Source organism: Heterocephalus glaber, unplaced genomic scaffold (assembly GCF_053883595.1).
Source record: "Heterocephalus glaber isolate CG9 unplaced genomic scaffold, H.glaber_assembly_v1.0 deba00001429, whole genome shotgun sequence".
Lineage (NCBI taxonomy): Eukaryota > Metazoa > Chordata > Mammalia > Rodentia > Bathyergidae > Heterocephalus > Heterocephalus glaber.
The window spans coordinates 919,466-937,209 of NW_028258294.1; the positions used below are offsets into that span (position 1 = coordinate 919,466).

General features: G+C 41.0%; 1 long non-coding RNA gene across 5 annotated transcripts in view; it reads left to right on the forward strand.

Annotated features, from left to right (window-relative positions):
* LOC147827836 (uncharacterized) overlaps positions 1–17,497 on the forward strand; it is a 92,082-nt gene extending 74,585 nt beyond the window's left edge. For 2 of the 5 annotated variants that reach the window (XR_015451593.1, XR_015451584.1), the window contains 2 exons: positions 7,280–7,365; positions 8,653–17,497. This is a non-coding gene — a long non-coding RNA (uncharacterized LOC147827836). The other 3 variants (XR_015451590.1, XR_015451591.1, XR_015451588.1) reach the window with 3 other exon arrangements.
* Positions 17,498–17,744: the final 247 nt, after the last annotated feature.

The following is a 17,744-nucleotide window of genomic DNA, read 5'->3' on the forward strand; positions in this document are numbered from 1 at the left end:
GGGTACATCTATGAGTATAGTAAGAGATTTTTTCATACCAGTATAAGGAACACAGATTAAACAGGTATAAAATTAGGATGGAATACAAAATTTTAAATCACATAATTAAAAGCTTCATCTAATAATGTGAAGGCAGACTATTTTCTGTGAGGATCAGCTAAATGAACGAGTATGCTTGTGTTCATTATTAAACTTTATAAAAGCAAGCAGCAGGCCAGATTTGGCCCCAATGCCATAATCTTCTGTCTCTGATCTAATGGATCAAGAGAACCTTTTGTACCCAACAAATAAAACATTTAAATCAAATACCTGTGGATCATTTAAAAAAGTCACCATATAAATAGAGCAAAGAAAGTGCCATCAAATTTCAGAAAGTGAGTCAATTGCTTATGACCATCATTTCTCTGATCTCAGTGTAATTATATTAAAAATAAATAATATAAAAATCTATCATGAAATACACTGCCAAACAGAGCTATCATACCATTCTGTTTTTAATAGCATCATCTTCAGTAGCAAAGGATTTTGAGAAATTTAAGAGCCTATCAACAGAAGAAAGGATATAAAAGGAAATGTCATATAGTTGCACAATAGAATACTATACATCAGATAAAAATAACAGACAGAAGGGCCGGGGATTTAGCTCAGTGGTTTCGCCGCCTGCTGCGCAAGCACAAGGACCTGAGTTCAGTCCCTGGGACCAAAAAAAAAATTAATGATAATAATGGACAGAAATACAACAAATGAATTAAGGGTTTTTATTACATTTTCTTTTCATATATATGAATATACTATATATATATAAGTAATTTAATGTTCACATTGGTGATTATTTATAATCTAGGCTAATTTATTACATACTAGACAAGGTTAGGAGAATTATCTTGTTTTGCTACTACATTTTTAGTGCCTGGCTTTTAGGGGCTATGTAATAAATATTTCTCTAGCAGATGAGAATATAAATAGGAAAGTAATTACTTGCCTAAAGATATTGTTTCTCAATATGGCAAGATTCTAGACCCAACTACAATAATATGGAGGATGCAAAGCATGGGAATTCTATTACCACAGTGTGAATGAACATCTCAGTCTCTTCAACAAATAAATTGTAAGGAAAAAGTTGATGGAAGCAGAATCTGTAGATTAAGAGAGACTTAAGCTATATCAACCAACTACAGTGAATGAACGTTAATAGGATTCTTTATTCAACACAAATAATGCAATAAAAGACATTTATGACACATTCAAAATTTAATGATATTTGACAATTAAGAAATTACAGGTTTTAGTTGTGATGATTACATTAAACAGAGTACTCTTCTTTTTTGTTTGTTTTGAGACAAGGTCTCACTATGTAGTTCAGCCAGGCCTTGAACTCACTATGTAGCCTAGGCTGACCTCAAACTTATAGTGATCCTCCTGCCTCAGCCTCCCAAGTGCTAGGATTACAGGCATGTGCCACAATGCCTGGCTGAGTCCTCTTTTTAAATTTTTAAATATTTATTTATAATTTATTTTTTATTTGGTACTGAGGATCAAACTCAGGACCTTGTGTTTGCTAGGCAGGTGCAGTGCCACGGAACTAAATCCCTGGCCCCTGAGTCCTCTTTTTAAGATATACAATATGTATGAAAAAATTATGTGATGAAATGGTTTGATGTTTGGGATTTTCTTTAAAATAATATAGTGGAGAGAGAGAGAGAGAGAGATGGGGAACAAAATGAAACAAGATTGGCCATGAATTCATAGTTGTTGAATTTGGTTGATGAATACATGGAAACTCATTACAGTGTTGTGTTTAAATTTTTGTATATTTGAGCTTTTTCATGATTAAAAATTATAAAAAGACAATTTAAATACACTCTGTGTGGCAGTGGAGTATTATGGAAATATACAGAATGGTGCGTTCTATGGAACAGAGGGGCTGCAAGTCTTCCTGGGAGAGATGAGCATGTGTCTGTGGCTGCCCATGGCCTGTTCTCATGGACACCAGAATACTCTCTGTGTCTCATCCTCAGAGGGGGAAAGCTGCAACATCCTCCAGAGCTCAAGCAGCCCTTTGTACCCCCATTATTCTTGGCTCGCTCATCTCCCCCTCCTGTTTTTGTTTACTTTGCTTTTTGTGTGTTTGTGTATTGATTGATTGATTGATTGATTGATCAAAACAGGGTCTCATTATGTGGGCCACATTGTCCTGGAACTCATGATTCTCCTGCTCTGGCCTCTCAAATGCTAGGATTACAGGTCTGTGCCACCACATTCAGTTGGCTCACCCTTAAGGCTTCTTTTTAGATTCCAGATTATGGGATTGGGCCAAGATGCATTCGCTTCCTTGGCTTTGAGGCAGAATAGGTACCTAGGAGCCATTTCTTTGTTGAAAATAGCCAGATCTCTCTCTGTCTCTCTCTCTCTCTCTCTCTATCTATCTTTTTTTTCCCCCCATTAACTTTATTGGTACACTTTAGGTATAAAATACAGTTACATTCATCATTGGGATCTTGTACCATTACATGAGTCTCTTGGTTCTTATTTTATTTCCCCTTCCCTTCCCCTCCCTTCACCCCCTCCACCCTTCCCTATTTGCAAAGACTTTGTTTCCATTTTTCTCCTCTTCTCATATTTTTTCCTTTCCCTTTATTCCCTTCCCCTACCCCTCCCAATTCCCCTGCTCTTTTAGACCTTTTCTTCCTGTTATACAATATCAGTTATACATTTTTAAAATTACAATATTAAGATCTAGGAGACATTACCACAGATTTTACAGAATTTAAAAGGATATAGAAAGCATATATTACAAAAATCTTTTTTGAAATAAATTTGACAACTTCTAAGAAGTACCTCAGAAGACAAATTAATGAAACTAACTCTGGAGGAAATATAAAATTAGAATAACACCTATTAAAGAAAGTATATTCCTAGCTTGAAAACCTACCTGTATGACAACAGCAGGCTCATAAACATTTTAACTGATAAATTATATCAAACAATTAAAGCAGAAAAAAGAAGGAACACTTCTCCCCTCATTTTAGGAACTCAACATTGTGCTAATCCTAAACTTGGATAAAGATAATAGAAGAAAAAAGTATGAACATAGATAGAAATTTGTTTAACAAAACAAACTCTTAGAAGTCAGATCTGGCAGGATGTAGAAAGTGGTTTTATTATAGGGATGGCAGTATTGGTTCAGCATTGGAAGATCCACCCCCAAAAGTCATCATTTTAACAGAGGAAAGGCAAAAGCAATATGATCCTGTCAGTAGTTGGAGAAAAAGTATTGGACCAAATTCTACAGCTGTTCATGGTAAAAGCTATCAAGAGCCTAGAAGTAGAACAGAAACTTCTCAACAAATTAAAGACATGTACTCCATACTTCCAGCGAGAACGCCTTGTATGAATGGAGAAGATACAATGCTTTCTCCTTAAGGTGGGGAACAAGGGCAGATATGCTTACTCTTCATTTGTCCATTAAACTTTGAAACCTAGTCCCCACCAAAATAGTCTGGCGATAAAATGACACAACTAGGATAGGATTGGCACGGCAGAAGCAAAATCTTTATATGTAGATGAAATGATCATCTACAGAAAAAATACTAAGAAATCTCTAGGAGCCCCTAGAACTTGTACTTGGATTTAGCAGGATTAGAAAACACAAGGTATATATAAAAATTCAGGTCTGTGTATACTTGCTATAAATGAAGAACTGGATATTGAAATTTAAAAGTTATGTAGGACTACAAAGGTCCCAGAAAAGCCAAAAACAAAAACAGTGCTGGAAGATGTTTAGCACCCAATTTTAAGACTTCTTCTAAAGCTACAGTAATCAAGGCAGTGTTGGTGTAAGGAAAGACATGTAGATCATTTGAATAAAACAGAGAATCTAGAAATAGAACCACACATATATGGTCCACTGAGTTTTGAAAGATTATTTAACATTAGCATTTTATAGAATATAAACTCGATTTAAGAGCCGAGGAAGAGATAGTGTCTTCAGCAAATGGCACTAGAACACCTGGTATCCGTATATAAAAAATTAACCTCAACCCTGAAGGGATGTATGAACCTAAATAAGAAAGCCTAAAAGTATAAAACTTTAAGAAGAAATTATAAGGGAAAATATTTATGAATTGAGGGTAGGCAAGAACTACCTAGGATACAAAAAACATGATGCACAAAAGAAAAAAATTGATAAATGAGATTCCATCAAAATTTAGAAGTTTAAATGACATCATTAAAATGAAAAGTAATCCTTAAACAGACCATATTTCCAATGCATATAACCTATGACCAGAATATATAAAGAATTCTTAGAGCTCATTAATAGACAACCCAATTAAAATGTAGACATAAGATGATAAATAGCCAGTATAGCACAAGGAAGGGTGTGCAACTCTAGAATCAGAAAAATGCTAATCAGTACAATAATAAGATTGAATTATACACTCATTAGGGGGATGAAGTCAAAAGATTTAAAAGCCTTGTCATGACTTTTTCTTTTTGTTGGATTCTCCCCCTTTGCGTTTAATTTGTCATGCCCAATGGATTCATTCTGCTGGGTTTCCTGGGGTTGTGATCCTCATTGTCTTTTCCTAGGGTATTGTCTAAAAGTTTTTGGAGTGCCGGTTTGATATTCATGAAGTTCCTGAGGTGCTCTTTCTCATGAAAGTATCTTATTTCTCCATCAATTTTGAAAGATAGTTTTGCAGGGTACATCAGTCTGGGTTGGAGGCTGTTTTCCCTTAGGGCTTGAAATACATCACTCCAAGCTCTTCTTGCCTTGAGGGTTTGCATTGAGAAGTCTGCTGTGATTCTGATGGGCTTTCCTTTGTATGTGATTTGTTTCTTTTCTCTCACTGCTTGTAGAATTTTATTCTTCTGTGGGATTTCTGAAATCCTAACTATTATATGCCTATGTGTAGATTTTTTTTTTTTGATTAAGGCTAGCTGGAGTCCTATATGCCTCACTTATCTGTATGTCAAGTTCTTTTCCCCTCTTTGGGAATTTTTCTGCCATCACTTCTGTGAAGAGTTTTTTTATGTCATCTGCACTCTCTCCTCTTTCTTCATTGACTCCAATCAGTCTTATGTTATTCTTCTTTGCATCATCTAGCAGCAGCTGGATTGATTTCTCATGTTCCCTTACAATTTTAAAGCAGTTTTTCTTTTCCTCCTCACTAATTGCAATCTTATCTTCTATATGTGAAATTCTATCCTCACATTGGTTCATTCTGCTGCGCAGACTTTCCATGGAGTTTTTAATCTCTTGGAAATCTGTTTGTGTCTGTTTTATGGATTCCATTTGTTTCCTATGTTGGGATTCCATCATATTCCTCAGATCCTCTATTTTTTTTTTATCTATGTCCTCTCTAGATTTATTAATCATGTCTTGCACCATGAGCAAAATCTTTGCTGTTATCTGAGTAATTATTTCTGATTTCATTTTTCCCAGATCCTCTTTTGTTGCCAGTTCAGAGAGTCCAGGTGGTTGAGTATCAGAGTGTTCCATCTCGTTTCCCTTTGGGGTTGCTGTAGGTGATCCAGAAGCCTGTTTTTGAGGCTTGTTTATGTCTCACCTTCTCTGCCCTAGGAGCTTGGGATGGCAGTGGGGGAGCTTCCTTCCAGGTGCTGAGACCGGCTGAGCTTCACTTATCTATTTTTTAAAAAATAGTGAAATCTGTAAACCACTATTGTTAGCTATTTTAAACCTGCAGAAATCAAATTCAAAGATGAACTTCAGTAATCATGCAAGCCCATGCTCTAAATTGTAAGGGTGGGAAAAATTGAGAACTGGAGGTTTATAGCACTTTGCTCAAGTGCCCTCACCTTCCTGGCAGTGGGACTTCATAAAATGCAGTTTTAAATGAATAATTGATATTGTGAAATAGGAAGAAAATGTCTAAAGGAGTAGGGGAAGTTGGAGGGGTAGGGGAAAGGAAAGAAGGGGAAAGAAAAAGTATGAGAAAAGGAAAAAGATGGAAACAAAGTCTTTGTAAATAGGAAAGGGTGGAGGGGGTGAAGGGAGGGCAGGGGAATGGGGAAAAAATAAGAACCAAGATACGTCATGTAGCGGTACAAGATCCTAATGATGAATGTAGCTGCATTGTATACCTAAAATGTACCAAGAAACTTAATGGGAAAAAAAATGCAGTTTTGTTTTGTTTGTTTTGTTCTCTGTTACATTTCTCTTTATAACTTCCCCCAATAGAAAGAGCTCCCTGATTTTATAATATTCACATTCTCCTATTAAACTCTCTGAAAATAATTGCCATTTTGCTTAATAAACAATTCTTCAATTTATTTGAATAGCATCCTCTTGTCCCCATACACTTGCTAAAAACCTCTTGCCCCTAGGGACCAGGGATTTAGCTCAATGGCTCCGCTGCCTGCCTTACAAGTGCAAGGTCCCAAGTTTGATCCCTGGTACCAAAAAAAACCAGAACAACAAACTCTCACCCCTGAGAATTTGTGCCCTACAGAGAACACTTTGAGAACTCCTAGTCTACACTTTGTATATTTCCCATTTCCTAATTTGTCTCCAGTAGGCCCTTCTTGATTTTTAATTTTTTGCAGTGCCAGACTTGAACCCAGGGACTTGCACATGCTAGGCCAGTGCTCTACCACTTAGCTAGATCCCTAGCCCTGATTAGGTTCTTTAGATTCTTGAGAGTGGATCTTTACTAGGTAATGAGACACTGCATTAGCAAGCAAACATTTTATGATGTACAGTGGTTAAGATCTGGACTTTGAACCCTGAGTGCTTGGGCTTGAATCTTAGCTTTGCCCTAACAGCTCAGATAAATTATTTAACTCTTTGCACTCCAGTTTTTCTCATTTGTAAGTGGAGGTTTATAAAAGGAGGTTAATGATACCTTCCTTATAGAGTTTTTTGATGGAATACATAAATTACCTTTTTAGAGCAAATGTTACTTCAGCCAGGTCCAGGCAGAAGTCACCCATTGCTCCATCTCTCTGGGTTAGGGAAGCTCATTCTTACCTTCACTCTAATGAAACAGAATACCCAGTTCTCTCATCCAGAAAGTTTGTATATGATGAGTCACAAGCTTAGGTTCTTCTTTTCCTTAAGAGGGTACAGAGGTGAGGAGGTGGCAAAGAAGGGGAACTTGTGATCAGAGGCCTCTGAGCTGGGAACCAGAGAAGGCTTCAAGGTTTGTCTCTGTAGAGGATTTGTATGATTGAAGCACATGTATGGAAATGCTACCTTTTTGTCTTTGAACTTTAGGAATGATCCTTGGACATTGTTAAACATACTTTTCTCTTGTAGATGGACTTCCTGTTCTGATTGGAAGCTGCATTCTCTTGGGATGCAGTATAGGAAAGAGAAGCATCTTGGTCCTGAGATGGTGTGAGGTAGGTGTAAAGCGTGTACAACCTCAAAATCAGGCAGACTCAGGTTTGTATTCTGATTCTACCACTTACCAGGTGTAGAATCTTGAACAATTTAATTTTAAATTAATTAAAAATTTCCAAGCCTTGGTTTTCACATCTATTAACATGGGGAATGATACCTTGATTACAGGGGTGTTGTGAGACTGAGAACAAAGAGACTTAACAATAAGGAACATTTGGCACATCACAGTAACCATCACAGTGATTACATTGTTGCTCAAAATGGCCATCAGGCCCAGCTAGGCCCTTTAAAGATGAGAAACCAATTAAGATACCTCAGTATCTCCTGGCACCACAAAGTTGTATACATCCTGTTAAAAGACGCCCCTGCAATTATTTAGGTAAGTTTCTACTTGGTTTGAGCTCATGCTTTGCCATCACCAACTCTGCTCTGATAGACACAGAAGGAATTTCAGTGGTTGACACTCGGGCTCTGTCCCCCAGAGGAGCTCCTCCTTTATCAGCCAGTTATCCCATCTGCTCTTCCCTGCAGCAGAAGCTTTTCAGCATAGATGTTTCTCAATTGGAACTGGGAGTACATGGCTTGGGTAAACGTAATTAGCACACTCCCGAAGGAAACACAGTGAGCTCTGCAGAATCTAAGTGCTTTGCATTTTTAGAAAGATGAGAATATGTGCTCCCTTTCTTTCCTGTTGGAAAAAAAAAAGCAGATGGGTATTATGGTAATTAAAATGTTGAGTTTTTAAAAAAAAGGTAATGGTCACACTTGGTGGTTTTATATTCTATCCCAAACATTTGAAATTGCTTTTACCAAGGTACAAATATCTATAAAGAAATCTGTAGATCAGAGGAACCCAAATAAGAGCAACTACAGAGCCTCACAGATGTAATCTTTACAATAGAGGGAGGCAGCAGGAAGTGTTGGGGAGACAGTGAATACAGGCATCCGAGGGTCCTGTGTGTGCTGTGATATCTCCCTGACACCAAGCTGGCACAGACACCAGGCCCACATGAGAGACTTTGTAGCTTTGGCAAGTTAGCTTAACACCTTGGCTTTAGGTTTGCACTCATAAAATTGGGATACTTTTTTTTTTCAGAATCTGTAGGTTCTGATTTTTCTTCAGTCAGGAAGAACATTGGACATAATCATAACTAAGAATTTTACATGTTATTTCATATTGTCCTTTCCAGTGCTCATTATCAGATAGCTATTAAATGACTAAGTCTAGATTTGAACCTGGTGTGTAGAATTCCCTGAATTATGCTTTTTTTTCCCTTTCACGTCAGGAAACATTTCCTTGATACCTAAAGAAAATGGAAATGATGGCAGTACCTGTAAATTCTTCAACTATCAAATATTTATGAAGCACCTACAGTTGCCAGACCTTGTAGTAGGAGGTGGGAATGCAATAGGAATCCTCATATAGCTAATAACAGTCCTGGAAGGCTCAAAGGTATCCTTTATCTTGTGGCTAAAAAGCATAAAAGTACATTTTTATTAGCTCATCTTAATTATACAGGATAATGGGTTTCAGTGTGACACTTTCATACATGCACACAACATACTTTGATCATATCCTCCCTTCCCCACCCCTTCCTCTCCTCCTAATCCCCTTCTAACAGTTTCCCTTCTACAAAACTCCTTTTTTTCTTCCTTAAACATATACAGGCAGTTTCCAGGATCTCCAGGTTCGTTATCTTATTGTGATCTCCATAATAAGTGAGAAAAGAAATAATGCAGACAATATTATCCCATTTTCCAGGTAAGGAAATGTAGCAAAACTTGAGTTTTCCTAGAGGACATCCAGTACTCTTATACTGCACAGGGCAGCCTCTTGCACTCAACAAAAAAGCATAATTACTGTTGAATTCATCCCAAAATTCTGTTTGATTTTTTTTGTGTTTTCTGTGTGGTATCAAGTAGCTTCAGTGGCAATTTTCATTTTCCTTTGGTCTTTGTAGGCGTAGACAGATCTACCTGAAATGTCCCTGGACTGAGGCCCACTCTGTCTTTGTCTGTAGATTCTGGACATAGCTTCTGGGGTGGTGCTGCCTAACCCAGGCAATGGTAATGGGCCCAACTGTCATGTTTCTCAGTAAAGTCACAGTATTCAACTAGTTCACCCTGCATCTAAATGCATGGTGTCCAAAATGGACCATAATTTCTGGTCCACTCATTCAACCCACAGCCCTTCTCCAGGGCCGAAATTTAAAAGATGCATGAATGAAAGGATTCCATGTTGGCCAAGTTGCAATGAAGGGCACTTTGCCTAGAGAACACGTGGTGGATGAGGGAGGAGGAAGTGAAAGTAAACATTGATTTCATGCTCACAATGTGCAAGGTACTGTAGTAGGGTCTGGCCCAATCCCTAAGAATATACAGAAGGAGCTGCTGGTATAAGCCTGGAGTCCCAAAGCCAAAGAGCCTAGACTTTTCGATATTCAGGGTAGGAGATGAATGTGCCCCAGATGGCTGTTGTGGGGAGGCCTGACAACAAAGTTGCCTTCTGTATTTGTTCTGTCTGGGCTTTTGGCTGACTGGATGATGCTGCCCACATTGAGAGCGGGTCTTCTCCACTCAGTCCATGCAGACTCCTGTGGCAAATCATGCTGTTGATTATACCCAAAGCAGGCTGTAAAGAGTTAATCCCACAATTGGCTTGTTTTAAGAAATGAGTCTGACTGAAGCCTACGTGACTGAGAGTACTGAGAATGGCGTGCAGTTTAGCACAACCTCTCCACCAGTGGCCCCAGCAGAGGCCAGAGAAATGGCCCATGAAACTGTGAGGCATAATATGAGATAACATGGCAGCCGAGGTCAGGGTGACTCACACCCAAATTCTGAGGCTATACTCTTTTTTTTTTTTTGGTGCTGGGGATCGAACTTGGGCCCTTGCGCTTGCAGAGCAGGCGGCGAAACCACTGAGCTAAATCCCCAGCCCCACACACCCAAATTCTGTTCCCAGAATTGAAACCTACTTAAGTGAAAAGACAAGGTTAATTGTTAAGCACAACCTATATCTGGTCTGTTATGTTCCTAACACGAGAATGCTTTGTCTCTTCCTTTACAAGTCTTGCCAGCATCAGCAACTTATCCCTAACAACCACAAGTAGTTCTCTTGCCCCAATTTAACAGTGATTGTGTCACCTATTCCTATGTATTTATTCCTGTGTATTTATTATTCTTCAGCATCCTCAGCTTTCCTTGCTTGCAAAGCAAAGGAGTTGATCCAATTGGCCTCATCTTTTCCAGCTCTAAAACCCACAGAATCTAGGTCTGCTTTCCTAACATTTGGGGACAATTACCGACAACTAAAAGAGATAAAACTGATATAGTTGATGTTATTTTCAAGTAGGGTAACCTGCCCCAATACATGTGGATAATTAAGAAGAAAAATGTTTCATTCTCTGAGATGTCCCCTATGGACACACAGGACAGGCTTCAGAGAGTGCCTCTTTATCAGAAATGCTGGATGGTCCTCAATGCCTCTATTGTTGAGCTTTCCACAGTGCATAATCCACATTACAAAATTGTTAATGAAGAAAGTGAAAGAGCACCTCGTTCCCCACATAATCCTATCACAGAGTATGCTGAATGCTGCCTGCTGAATATAGTCTGCCCTCACAGATGAAGGGTCACTACAGAAAAGTTAAAGGAGGAAAAGCATTTTCTCTGCTTTGATACTCTTTTTTATAGTTATAAAAGTAGTCTGTGTTCCCCGCGGGGAACTTTCAAACTACAGCACACGGGAGATGGTCTGGTAGTGGGCCCAAGGCCAGACCCTGGGACACCCACCTGATGGGCAAATCCTTTCATCTTCCAAAGCCACACATTCCTCACTTGTAAAATGGCAGCAATGACAGTACCTTGCAGACAAAGACGCAGGATCAAATGGACTATGCGTACCAGTATTTAACACACTGTGGTCGCTTCCTTTGACTCTATAAAGGTGCAATGGTTAGTGGCTCGTGCTCAGGTGATGCAGCCTGGAAGTACAGTATGGCTCAGCCTCCAGCTGCCACTTGCTGATTATAAGACCTGCAGCATTTCTGTGCCTCCATATTCTTACCTCCACAATGAGGATAATAATCACTGTCTCACCTTGGATTTGGTGAGGGGTGTGATGGTTAATGCTAGGTCTCAACTTGATTGGATTAAGGGATGCCTAGAAACCCAGGAAAGCATTATTTGGAGTGTTTCCAGAGGTGATCAGCATGGGAGTCTGTCAGGGACCCCTGTAGAGGATCTGGATCTCCTGCTTGGTGCTACAACATGAGATGAGAAGACTCCAAGACAGAGTTAAAGAAGAAAGAGATGGGGAAATGGGATGGCCAGTGCTGAGCAAGAAGCAAAGACCCTGATCAGCCAGAATCACTGGTATTTATGTACAAGCATAATAAATACAACCATAATAAATACATAGGAAGACAAGAAAGAGAGAAAGGTAAAAGAAAGCAAGCAAACTGGGTGTGGTGGTACCACCTATAATCCCAGCACTCTGCAGGGCTGAAGTGGGAAGATCCTAAATTCTAGTCTAGTTTGGAGAGTTTAAGGACTTAGCAAGACCCTCTCTCAAATTAAGAAAAATTTTAGAAAAGGGATGGGGACATAGCTCAACACCAAGCCTCTGGGCTCAATCCCTAGGACCCCCCCTAAAAAAGAGGGGGAAGTGGTGTGGGGAAGATAATGAAACAGACACCAGAAATGCAAGTGACTTGGCCAAGGCCAACAAGTAGATGAAACAAACGGACTATGAGGCCTTCTAGCCCCCAGTTTCAGTGGCCATGTGTTAGCTGGGTAAGGACAAGTGGTGCCCAATGTTGCCTTGTGTTTACCTTATTTAGCTTAAGCACATGCTCCTCACATTGCTGTATGAGACAATCATGAAACAATCATGTATACAAGTTTATGTATGTGGATGTGGCTTTTATTTTTCTAAAAGTTGGTTTATAATTCCTTTCAGAGGGAGTCACCTCTTATGGGAAAACACAGTGTCAAGCCTTCTAGTGAGCCAAATGTGCAGTACCAGAGAAGGGGAATGAAACATCTGATTAACAAGAGAATCTCTAGGGCTAGAAGAGGTCCCTGGAGAAAGGCCTTGTCATTAGAGATGAAGTCTTGGGTGTAGGTGGTTCCTCTGGAGATGAACCAGGAGCCACAAGTGAGGAGAGGGAGAGAGGGAGGCAGAAAAAGAAAAAAGGTACCAAAAGTAGTAAGGAAGTTTTACTGTGGGCTTCTGAGGCTCAGCCCCAAAGGGGTAAGGAATTTTAATGAATAGACCTCAAAAGGGTCTCATTTGGAGTTGAGAAAAATGGAGGTGTTTTTTTTTTGTTGTTGTTTTTTTTTGGTACCAGGGATTGAACTTGGGACCTTGCTCTTGCAAGGCAGGCGCCGGAACCACTGAGCTAAATCTGCCCCCAGTATTTTTTTTTTTTTTAGACTCTTGACCCTTATTAATTGAGGACTGTCCCTGGCTGGTACTTCTGGGATGCCCCACATAGGTAGAAAAAAAATTATGTCCTGGATAAAGCTCACCAGTGGAGAAGTAGAGAGCTGCGTGTAGAAAGCCGTAGTGTTCTGGAAACTATGTATTACAGTTGCTGGTAGACTCAGAAGTGGGCCAAGGGTATATGGGCTGGGGCCTCCATAGTGTCTGTTATAGGGTGTGATTGGAAGACAGAACCCTGCACTCTCAGTGATGGGATGCATAAAATGTTTGACATATGTGGATTTTCTTGGGGAAACAAATAAAGGAACCAAGTCCTGCAATGAAAGGCAAAACAGAGGCAGTTGCACAGCCCTGGGAGCTGGATCAAGAAAGCATAATCCTCTTGAATTGGCCAAACTTGAGCACAGCTCCGGAAACTTCCCAGGGCCAGGGACCAGGTCTCAGAGGAACATCTGGGTTCATCCATGGCCTGTGGCCAGGCCAGGTATTAGAACAGGATGTGTGGGAACTTCTTTCCATTGGAAGAGTAATCCTTGTGTTCCACCTACCAGGATGGTATCTCCTGGGTCAGGACTGGCAGCAACTTCTCTCCCATCCCTCACCCAGACCCCACCTGCTCTTTGGGGCCAGTGAATGGTTCCAGGTGCCAGCTCCCTTGCTCACCATTCCTAGGTGTCAGCACGATACTTGAGGCTGCAGATAACTGTGCAGCTGAGATTACCCTTTGACAGATGAGAATTTCATGTCTTGTGATTGTATTGGACAAGCAAATATTTAGAGTGAACCTCAGTGGAAAGGATGCAATGAGAAAGCTATTCCTGGCCAGAGCACTGATTGTGGACATGTTTTTTCTGTTACTGGGACAGTTCTTTGCTAATGTAGTTTGTGTGCAATGAAGAAGGCATTAACAATTCTGTCTTTTTAGTCAAAATGCTACAGGCTCAGGGCAGACAGAGAAACTCAGCCCCTCTGGGTTTGGTGTATCCCTCAGCTACCAAAGCTCAGAGTGGCACAGCTGGGCTGGCCAATGCTTGGCACCTCTGCTCTTGGCACAGGCGACAGAGACCCAGGTGCCATGCTGCCAGTTTTCCTTGTCTTTTTCATCATTTCCTTCTTTGTCACTCTGCCAGTATCAGTATCCAAACAAGTCGATATCCAAATATGTGGAGAGAGGCTCTGTAGGCTAAATAGGACAGTGTATTGGGTCTGGAGGTGGGGAACTGGGTTCAAGCCTTGGCTCTGCCATTAACTGACTCTGAAGGCCTTGGAGTCCTCATCAAATGAGTAAGGAAGAAAGACTTGTGGATCTTGGTGTCTTTGCCCATGTTAGAAGGTGGTAACTTCTCATCCCCTACCCCTGTCTGAGAAGGGTATCTGAGATTGAAGTTCGTGAGAAAAGGCTTTGTCACTGACTGTAGCAGTTGTGTCAGCCTCTGAGGTAGCTTTTATCCATAAAAAGAGGAAAATAAAGCCTGCTCTTCCTAATTCACAAGGTTTTAGGGGTACATCATGGGAGATCTTGGTAACCAACTGCTCTATAAGTTACATAGCATTACATTCATTCATTCATTCATTCCCATGATTAATGAGGATCTATGTATGTGTTGGTTCTTGAAATGTAACGCTGAGATGTAGTTTCCGTGTTTGAGGGGCTGTTTTTTTTCAGTATGAGCGCTATACCCTTAGCCCTTTTCATTTTAAGGCAAGGTCTTGCTAAATCACTAAGTTGTACAGGCTGTGCTTGAACATAGGATCTTCCCGCTTCAGTCTCCCAGAGTGCCCAGCCAAGTTTTATGTGAAAGTAACCAAGTAGGGTAAGCACATAACTAAATTATTGTCACTCATCCTAATGAAGAGCACAGAAGACTTGGTAGCTTTCAAGGGGAAGCTGGCATACACACCTCCTGGGAGAGTGATAGATTTATCCAGTCCACAAACATTTATAGAATTCCGGCTGAGGACATGTGTATCTCCTGGTTGAGGCATGCGCTTCCTTGGGTCTTATGTCACCATTTATCCCCTTTCTGACTCCTGTTGCTTGACATGTTTGTTTTTGGTAAGCCGTTCCTTCCCAGGTTACTAGGACAAACAGGTCTGCTGTCCTTTCTCAGGCAGATGTCCCACAGAAGGAGTGGAGCCAGCTTCCATGCTGGTACAGGCTGTTCTTTGTGCATGTTGCCCCAAGCAAAGGGGCTGCCAAGCCCAACATGCTTCTTTACACATATATTGTTTCTGAAGTTCTGGCATTCCATGGAAAAAGAGCCCATAGATCCCCACTTTCCCTCCCGGCTCCATTAAATGCAAAACTCCCTTGTTGCTACCAGTAAATAAGGAGTTGTGCGCTGACTGAGCTGAGCCCTGTGGCCATTCCTCCTTCCAGATCGCAGGAAGCAAGCCTGCAGGAGATCAGGGGAGTGACCTCCTTAGGAACCACTGAGCTTGTGGGAAAAGCCAGATTGGTGGTGACAGGCAGTGAGGCTACCTGCTGATGACTCCTCCAAGCAGGGATAACTGCCCAAAAGGGCCCCCACTTCTCTTTTTCCATCCCTCATCACTGATGGCAGTTCTGTTGTATTTATAGTACTCATTTTTCTCCCTAAAGACCCAAATGCATTCCTGTGCCCTTCATTTTTCAGTAGACATTCTCAACTAATGTTCATGCTACTGTCTTCCCAGGTATCTGGGGCTCTATCACCTCTGTAAATCTTTTGATTGATGAAACCCATGGGAGGTGGAGTTCTTGAGTAGCTGAGACTACTCTTGGATTTGCAAGTAGTCTTTCCTTCCCACTGAGATGTTTGTTATGTCATTTGATCCTAAACTGTTTATTCTAGTTTTGTAATTCATTATAAATAAATGAAATATGAAACAGTTTTGAACTGAGTTGCATTTTTTGTGTGTGTGTGTGCTGGGGATAAAATTCGGGACCTTGCGCTTGCCAGGCAGTTGGTGGCACCAATGAGCTAAATCCCCAGCCCCCTGAGTTGCATTTTTCGAAAGCTTTAAAAGCAAGCAGTTTATAAAATTGCTATCAAAGATATGTGAAACAATGGGACATGATATAATGGGGGTTGCACATGTCACTTTTGTCACATCTCATTGTCTGGAACTTTGTTTTGTGACTGTATGCAGGATGAAAAATGAAGTCTTTATTCTAGGAGGCCATATGCCTAGCTCAAATCTGAATTAACATGACTTCAAGAGAGATTTAGAGAATGGCTATTGGAGACAAATAGTCTGTGTAAAGGCACTTTCCCTGCTATGATTCTCTGACTTGACCCCCAGATATTTTAACTGATGAATTATTGGCCCACATATCCTTAGATGAGAGGATTCTTACTGTATAGCTATCTTTCTGGGACACTCTCACCATACTCTTCTCCCACCTAAGTCTTATTCAACCATTGTTAATTCATTGGATTCTTAATCATTCATTCATTCATTCATTCATTTTTTTTTTTTTTTTTTGGTACCGGGGATCAAACTCGGGTCCTTGTGCTTGTGCAGCAGTTGGCGAAACCACTGAGCTAAATCCCCAGCCAATCATTTATTTATTTATTCAACAGATGTTTGTTGTTCTGAGAGGTCCTCTGGGCATTGAGGAGACAGTGACAGACCAGGAAGACAGAGTCCCTGCCTTCAGGGATTGGGTTGATGGCTCAGATCACTAAGTATTATAACAGGGGCATGAGTCCTGTGGGAGCACAGAAGGGGATGGGGTTTAAAAGGTGCATTTTGAGATGGTTTGTAGTAGGCATGAATGAGGAAGCACTGAGATAAAGGAATGTCATGGCTGTGACACTCACTTGGAAGTTAGCACTCATTGTCCCTTCCTCTCCTGGTCCCACAACCCCAGATATGTTTTTATTTCAGCCCTCCCCCAGCTGTCTTTTGCTACACTAGACTACTCACCATGCTCCTGGTGCTTGGTTTCCCATCTGCTATTGTTTAAATACTTCTGTCCCTCCAAAATCCATGTTGAAATTTAACCCCCAGTACAAAAGTGTTAAGAGGTGGGGCCTTGCGATTTCCCATCATGGCTGACCAGAGGAAGCTCAGGAGATCTACCACTCAGTGCAGGTACCCAGGAATGACGGAGGTAAACAAACCCAGATATGGAGAGACCCAGCAGATTGTGTCCAGTATTAGGGGAATTTAGAGAGGGAAATGGGGCTGCCTCTGGACCACAGCACTCCTTACACCGTGTCTTGGGAATGGCTCTATTGAGGGAAGGAGCTATATTGTAGCAATGACCAGGCCCCTGCGATGAGCTTCTATCCTATTCTGACTCTCCCGGAAGAGGGAGCCCAGTGAGCAAAATATTCACAGATTAGGGTATGAGAGAAACTGAGTGCCAGACTCATCTGGAGGACAGAGACTGAACTAACATGGCAGGCCCTTAGATAAGTAAAGAACAAGGGCACAGCACTGATTAGGGCTTTGGAATCGGCCACAAGGACAGCTGTGCCTCAGAGAGTCACAGCCCTGCAACACAAAGGGGAGAAAAAGTAGTTACAAGCAACATACTATAAAAGCACTCTCCCAAAGCACTCTGCCTAATACCAGGGTGTAGGGAATAGGGAAAGGGGACGTTACTAGAACCTCTGCAGGTAAATCCTGGTCTCCTGCGAGCCACAGCAGTACACAGCGAATTACAGGAAAGGTAGAAAAATGAGACTGAGAAGAAGCTGAGGTTTGGGTTTGATCAGTGCTGCTCTCGGCGGCAAAGACGAAAGCCCCCCCCCCCCCCCCCCCCGTTTACTGCACCTCGGGAGAAACAAATGTAACAAATGACTTGTAGAGAGTTCAGTACGTTCTGCGTAAACAAGATGTAACAATCCAAGAACAACGAGGAACTGAGTAGATGTTTGTTCCTCCCAGGATGTTTTCACCTCCCAGGATGTTTCTTGTCCTGGAGAATCACAGCAT